Genomic DNA, 8,068 nt, shown 5'->3' on the forward strand with positions numbered 1-8,068 from the left:
TGTCCAATCAGCATCTTGATATGCCACACCGGTAAAGTGGATGGATTATCTCGGCAAAGGAGAAGTGCTCACTAACACAGATTTAGACAGATTTGTGAACAATAATTGAGAGAAATAAGCTCTTTGTTTAAATAGAAAAAGTGGGGGCTGAAAGAAAACCGTTTATAAATTTGTTCAGTGTAGATAAAAACCTATGCTAAAAAGGTATGTACATCAAGACTTCCCTTCAGCCAAGCATTAATCTAGTTTAAGAGTCACGCTCGCAGCTCTGTGACGCTGCACTTCAACACAGCAATGCTATGAGCTAAATGCTAACTTTAACATACTAACAAACTCCCAATAACACGTTTATCATGATACCATATTAGTTTATATTAGCATGCTAACATCTGCTAGTTAGCACTAAATTGTAGGGGCATGGTCATTTACATAAGTACAGGAGAAATGTCACTTTTTGGAGCCTCTGGAGAACATGAATGTCCAAAATATTTAGACAAGCCATCAAACAGTTGTTGAAACACAGGGGTTGACCGACCCACTGATCCACCGACATTGTAATGAACAGAGCCACCTTGCTACCATGGCTAAAACTTCCCCCCAAAAAGCACAAAGATCTAGTTGGGAGTAGTTTTTCATAAAATAAGAGCACGTACTAATGTAAATGCATCCCATTAACCTGTAAAACATAATGCAATTATGGCTTAATCCTCTCCACACACAGACTGAACTGTGGAGTTGAGGGCAGCAGACACCCAATAGACTGGAGTTTCTAACTCAGCTGGGAACGCTTCGGGACTTCATTATTACAGAGAAATACAGAGTGGCAGCGTGTAACTGGTCATCTGTCCAACTTACTGTACTGACTCTGTCAGAGGAATGAGTGTGTGGGAACAATGAGTCTTCACACAGCTTCACTTCAATTTTGTCCTGGTATTTGGCACATGCCAAATCCCAAGTCCCTCCAGTCAAAATGTGCATAATGTTGGTTTAATTAGCCAAACACGTGATGAATTTCATGCACTTCTTGTCGACGCCAGCTTTGATTTCATTTAATTGCTAAATAACCACTCAGATTCACAACTACTCTCTGTACACACATCTAATCCCACAACTCTTATGTGTGTTTGTACAGTCAATTTGTTAGTGTGTGTTTTAGCAGCAGTGACTGTTAATCAAAGCTTCAGGTTTCACTGGTGTGGTTACTGTGCGTGTGTTTTTTGTGTGTTTGTAGCACAATAGCAGGCAGGTGGTGGTGGTGGCGAGCGTCACCTGGCATACCTATACCAGATGCTTTAGGTGCTCTAATAAATACTTCACTTCGCCAGCTGCCCTACTGTGCCCTCCTGTTGCCGCTATCTCCCGGGGTTGCCAGATGGTGGATGGCAACCCCTCATCCATCCACGCACCATTCTCGTTTGGGATCCGGGGAAATTTAACTCTGCTAATCCACTCTTTAGTGAATGAGGTTTGATAAGAAATGCTAAAAGGGACAAAGAACAGGGTGGTTGACACACTGACACGCACACTGACACACACACACACACACACAAGCGAGCATTGCCTTTCAAGCACACAGGGGAGATCTCTTTGCCAACAAGAAAGAGCATCTCCTGTTGCCGGGCAGCTGCTTGCCAGTAATGAGTGTGTGAGTGTGTGTGTGCTGAAACAGTATTCCACCTGTTGCAACAAACAGGAGTCATTTGCTGTGTCATCTTTGTGTTTGTTGAGGGAGGATGTGCGCCTGTGTGTGCTCTGCTATAAAAACTCAACCACCAGTCTCAGTTCAGTGTCCCCCCCCCCCCCCAGCACAGCTGTGCTTCTTTGGCCGTCGTCCACACTGGAACAAGACAGCTGTCTCTATTCACTCAACATCCTCCTTCCTCTTTCCTTATAGTTCCTCTTCCACTTTTTGTCACATACCTCCTTCTTTGTCTGTTGTTTATGTTTGACATTTCTGCAACAGGTCAAGTTTAGGTGTTCGATATTTCTGTAGATTCGGCCAAATTGATGATTCATTTGATCTTTCTGTTTGGTGTGCTGTGATTATCTATTATGCGTACTTACACTCCACACTCCATTATACAGCTTCTTCACTTTCACTTTAGAGGCCCTATTTTAATGATCTAAGCGGACGGCGTGAACGCCTGCCGCAGGTGCGTTTGGGGCAAGTACGAATCCATTTTGGTTGGTTTAACGGCGGAAAAAAGGGTCCATGCACCAGGCGCATGGTTTTAAAGGGTTGTACTTAGTGTCTAATCATAGATGTGTCGTGGGTGTAACATGCAATAAACCAATCAGTGTCATCTCCCATTCCCTTTAAAAGCCAGGTGCATTTGTACCTTGGCGCATTGCTGTTTTGATGGCGGATTTGCTAAGTAGGAAGGAAAGATTTCTGATCTGCGTGAAGTGAAAGCGTGGGAGCAGGTCACATGTAGCACGAGCACTATGCCGCCAAACCTCCGTGAGGCGACGCAGACGTCAAAATAACAATGAAATGCTGCGTGATTGACTTTAGACCAAGTTTTGTTGGTCAATTGCCCGATCACTTTCCGCTGCCTCAAGATAGCGATACACCAAGAATGCACCTGAACACACCTCCCCGTACTACCAGCACGCCCATGGGCGCAAAGACAGATAGGCCCTTGATCAATTAAAAGCAGTTCTAATCAATATTTCTATATCAAAAATGGATCACATGACCATTTAGATGTGAATACGTTGCTAGTCTATTGAAGAGAACGATCTGCATCTCTACAGTTCCATTCAGCTCCACCAGTTCCATCTTTGGCAGCTTTACTGTTTGGTTCCCTCTCTCCGCTCTCATAGCAGGAGGCAAATGCTTTTAGACTAATGGCACAGAAACCTCGATAAAAACAGCACTGACAGGTAGACCGACAAAGCTAGCAACTAGATAGTAGCGTTAGCTGCCAGATTCTTTCCTCAGGGGTTGGTAGAGAAAAATAAACAGAGCTAATTACTGGACGTATATTCATTTGGTGGACATTAGGATGTCTCCAAATGAGTACAAATGTTGCTCCGTTTTTGTTAGATGTGTACATAATCAACTTTGCCACATCAAGACTGTCCGCTGTTACCCTAATTAACAAGCCATGGGTAACACGGGAAGTCAAGGCTGTCCTCAACAAGAAGAAGGCTGCCTTCAGGAGCAGGGACAGGGGGGCCATGAAGGCAGCGCAATGGGAGGTCAAACACTGTGTTAGGGAAGCTAAGGACAGCTACAGGAGAAAGGTGGAGCAGAAGCTGAGGGAGAACAACAGGAGGGAGTTCTGGGAAGGTGTGAGGACCATCACAGGTCCCAACACAAAGACCAGAACTACAGGGGGGACCATTAAGAGGGCCAAGGAGTTAAATGACTTTTTCAACAGGTTTGACCAGCCCTTGCCCTTGTCCCCCCCACCCTCACCCTCACTGCAGCAATGTCTCGTTCTTCCCTCCTCGCACCTCCCCCCTGACACCACCATACCCCAGTCTACTCACCTCCCTGCCGACACCGCAATGCCCCCCTCTACACACCTCCCCCTCGACACCACAATACCCCCCTTTACACACCTCCCCCCCAAACACCAAAATACCCCCCTCCTTCTCCTCAATACAGGCAGCAGGCCCGGATAAAGTGTGTCCGAGACTGCTGAAGACCTGCTCTGCAGAACTGGGGGAACCCCTCCAATGGATCTCCAACCTTAGCCTGCAGCTAGGGAGAGTGCCCACCGTTTGGAAGACATCCTGCATCGTTCCGGTTCCCCAGAAGAACAGGCCCAGCGAGCTGAATGACTTCCGACCGGTGGCACTCACTTCACACCTGATGAAGACGTTAGAGCGGCTCCTCCTCAGACCCCAGGTACAGCACGCCGAGGACCGCCTGCACTCTGCGTACCAGCCAGATGTTGGTGTGGAGGACGCCATCCTCTACCTACTACACCGGGTCAACTCCCATCTGGATAAGGGGAACGGCACAGTGAGGGTCCTCTTCTTGGAGTTTTCCAGTGCCTTCAACACCATCCAGCCCCCTATACTCCAGGACAAAGTGATCAGGATGGGAGTGACCCTCTATCTGGTAGACTGGATCAGAGACTACCTCACCGACAGGCCACAGTACGTCAGGCTAAAGGACCTCATGTCTGACACTGTGGTAAGCAGCAATGGAGCCCCCCAGGGCACAGTGCTGGCCCCTCTTATCTTCACCCTGTACACCTCGGACTTCTGTTAAAACTCAGAGCTGTGTCACATACAGAAGTACGCAGATGACACAGCCATCGCTGGGTGTATCAGGGGTGACAGGGAGAAGGAGTATCAGAGTCTGGTGGGGGACTTTACTCTCTGGTGTCGCAGTAACTGCCTACAGCTCAACACACCTAAGACTAAGGAGCTGGTCGTAGACTTTTGGAGGTCCAGACCAAGACCACGATTGGTCCTGCTAGAGGGAGTTGAGGGGGAGGCAGTTAAATCATACCAATGCCTCGGGTTGTGACTGGACAACAAACTGGACTAGACAACACACACCAGCCACCTGTACAGGAAGACACAGAGCAGGCTGTACTTCCTGAGGAGACTGCGGTCCTTTAACATCTGCAGCAAACTGCTGTGGATGTTTTACCAGTCTGTGGTCACCAGTGTCCTCTTTCACACTGTGGTGTGCTGGGGGGGCAGCATATCGAAGGAGGACACCTCCAGGCTGGATAAACTGATCAGGCGGGCCGTCTCTGTGGTCGGCATGAAGCTGGACTCACTGGTGACGGTGGCAGAGAGGAGGACACTGGACAAACTGCTGGACATTACTTAAAAAATGCCAGCCACCCCCAGCACACCGTCATCAGCACCCAGGAGCCGGTTCAGTGGAAGGCTGCTCCTTCCCAAGCGCCGGACCAACAGACTCAAGGACTCCTTTGTCCCTCATGCCATCAGTCTATACAACTCCTCACTCGGGGGGAGGAGGAAATAAAGCAGAGAGGGCAATACACACATGCATTTTGATTGATTGATTGATTGACTGATTGATTGATATCTTTATTTCGAAACTGCAAGAGAAAGTATATACAAATAAAATAAAAAAAATAAAAAATAATAAAACAATGTTTAAAAAACATTGGAGAGAAAAACAACAAACAAAGTACCCTTCTTTCCTGTGTTTACATACCTCTATCACATGTGCAAAAACATACATACATACATACACACACATCTGTACTTACATTAATACTTGGTCACTTTATTACTTTAACACTGGACTAAACAGTGACACTTTGATAATAATTTATGGTCTTTTTATCTTTATTTGACAAATGTTCTTATTGTTATTATTATTACTGTTGTTATTACTGTTATCACTATTATTGTCTTTATACTGTATTTTTATCTTGCAAAAACTGCTTCTGGAATTTTCAATTTCCTCGCAGTAGTCATCCAAAAAGGATTAATAAAGAGAAGTCTAAGTCTAAGTCTATTACTCTCAAAGGTGATATTATCACAAAGTTGTGTTTACAGCTTTTTTTGCTGCCCCAAAGTGGCCAAAAAGATCAATCCAGGTGTTAGACGTTTGCTAGAAACTTGCATTTTAATGACAACTGACAGTTTTGTTTTAATTAAGCTGAACTGTGCGTTTTTGTACTGTCTCAACACCCTTTGTACAACGATGTACAAGAGAATGTCAGATAACATAATTAATGGATACAATACATCATGGTATGCCATTGCTGCTTTTCAACTAAGATGGTAATTGTGTTTTGCATCTGTGGATACGCTGGACGTGGATGGATGGAAAGGTACTTTGTATACTGCATCTCCATTTAAACCCTTTGTGTCATTCTTATCTTCTCCAGCCCTCTCCCTCTCTCTCTCTCTCTCACTGGAGGGGGCTGCATTTGTGTGTATGTGTACATGAAAGCTTGTCACTTGCTAGAAAACAAGGGTGTAAACTCGCTCCACACCTGTTGGGCAAGCTAGGTCAGATTACCTTCACTCTCCATTTACCCAGCTACCCATGTGTTGTTCCTGTCTCTCTCGGTGTCTCTCCTTCTATCCTTCACTCACTCACTCAGTTGGGACTAAAGGATTCTGACATCATTGTTACTTAACACTCACAGGGCCTCGGTCAAGCAAAACTGTATCCTGACTACAGGCAGTGTGTGGTGTGTGTGTGTGTGTGTGTCTGTGCATGTATTCGGGGAAATTAAAAACAAAAATATCTCAGAGGGAGCTAGCACCTTCCACATTAAATGTGCCACTTATTAACATTAATATAACCTCAAATCACCATTTTCTGTATGGGTAATTAAATATACTAATTAACCATTCCCCCATATCCACACACACACACACACACACCTCCTATAAGCTTACACTCACATACAGACGCACTTAAAGGCAAGACCAATTAAGCTTGTTTTAATTTGAGCTGGCTGACCTAATGCTTTAATCCCCACAGCAACCACAGTTGAATCCATCAAGACCAAACGTACCCAGAAAAAAAATACAGAAAGAAAAGTAGTTAAGACACTGAACACCCACCCGCTCCCTCACTGACAGCCGCTGCTAAAATCTGTGAGCTGTCAAACTAGGTTAAACTTGTGCCTTCGAGGCATGCGCTACTGCGTTTGGCATATTTACATGTAGCGGTTTAGGTCATTTTCTTGCTTCCCTAGCAGACATCATTGTGTTTGCCTGACTAAAGCCCACTGTCATCTCCAATTTGTCTTCCCCCTCGACCCATTGGTCTGCCTAGCCTCCAGTGACCTGTTGCCAGAGTCTGTGTGGTTGGTGCGAATTCCTGGCAAGTCTGTAATGCTTCAAGAGATTAGCCCGCTCAGCTGAGGCCTGCTGGCATCTGTGTTAGCGCGTGCGTGTGTTTGTGGGGCACAGAACAGAAAAAGAGGTCAGCAGTCGCAGCAAGGGCGTGAGGTGCAGACGACGCAGACAGAAGGCGGGATGAGCGGGGTTATAGAGCAAAACCCTGGGTTAGGGCAATCCCAGCAAGGGGAGGACACAAGGACACGGCTCTCTGAAGTATTAACATGTGGGACTATGATCCTGGGGGGGCAGACATTTTTTTAAAGGAAAATCGCGGCATTTAACATTTTGCTCACACACTCATATGAAGAAATTTGGGTAACATGGATTCCAGCGAGAATAAGGCTTGTTGGGTCAAATGAGCAAAGCCTCTTACAGCTTTTCATAATACTGCAATTTAACAGAAATCATACTAAAGATGTCACTACGGCAGCTACATGGATTTCCAGGGAACATCTTTCCATGTTTACTTGTAGTCCGTCTCAAGACGACTGTTTGAAATGGATGATTGAAATGCTTTTTTTGAAAGTTTCTAAAAGCTCACGCTCATTGCTCAGATCAGCGTCCGAGCAATGAGCGTCTCAACAAAAGACAAAATGATCGTCACTGTGATATAATTATATGTATATATGTGTGAAAGAAGACTATGAAACCAATCCATAAACCATTGTGTTTGGCAGCTTAAATGCCTTTAACCCTTATATGGTATTCGGGTCAAATTGACTCATTTCAAATTTTTAGAATAGAAAAAAGTACATTTTGTCTATAATAAATATATAATAAATATAATAATATATAATAAACATGACTTTCTAACTCAATTCTGAAAATTATTCTGGATATGACCACTCATGTTTTTTCCCATAGTGGATTTTTAAAATAAATTCTAACCTTATGACAAAAATTTAATCACACTTCCATTTTTAATTAGTTATACAGACTGATTGCATTCCCTAAACATTTATGTTATCTTAGTTGTTTGAAATTGAGATAAAGACAATATTTAGTTATTAGATAATGAAGTCTACCATCAACCCTGGACGTACTGCCCACCAGGTTGCGGCAGAGTCGGAGAGGAGTCCGGTAATGCCCATAACATAACATAACATAACATAACATAACATAACATAAAATAGCATAACATAACATAACACAACTCTTCATGATCCCTTTATCACAAGAGATGGCGTGAACGGTAAGCGTACCTGACTCATTTCCGTTTCCTGTACTTGTTTCCTGTGCTTGTGTGTTGACAAGGCGTTGC

Source organism: Etheostoma cragini, chromosome 14 (genome assembly GCF_013103735.1).
Source record: "Etheostoma cragini isolate CJK2018 chromosome 14, CSU_Ecrag_1.0, whole genome shotgun sequence".
NCBI lineage: Eukaryota > Metazoa > Chordata > Actinopteri > Perciformes > Percidae > Etheostoma > Etheostoma cragini.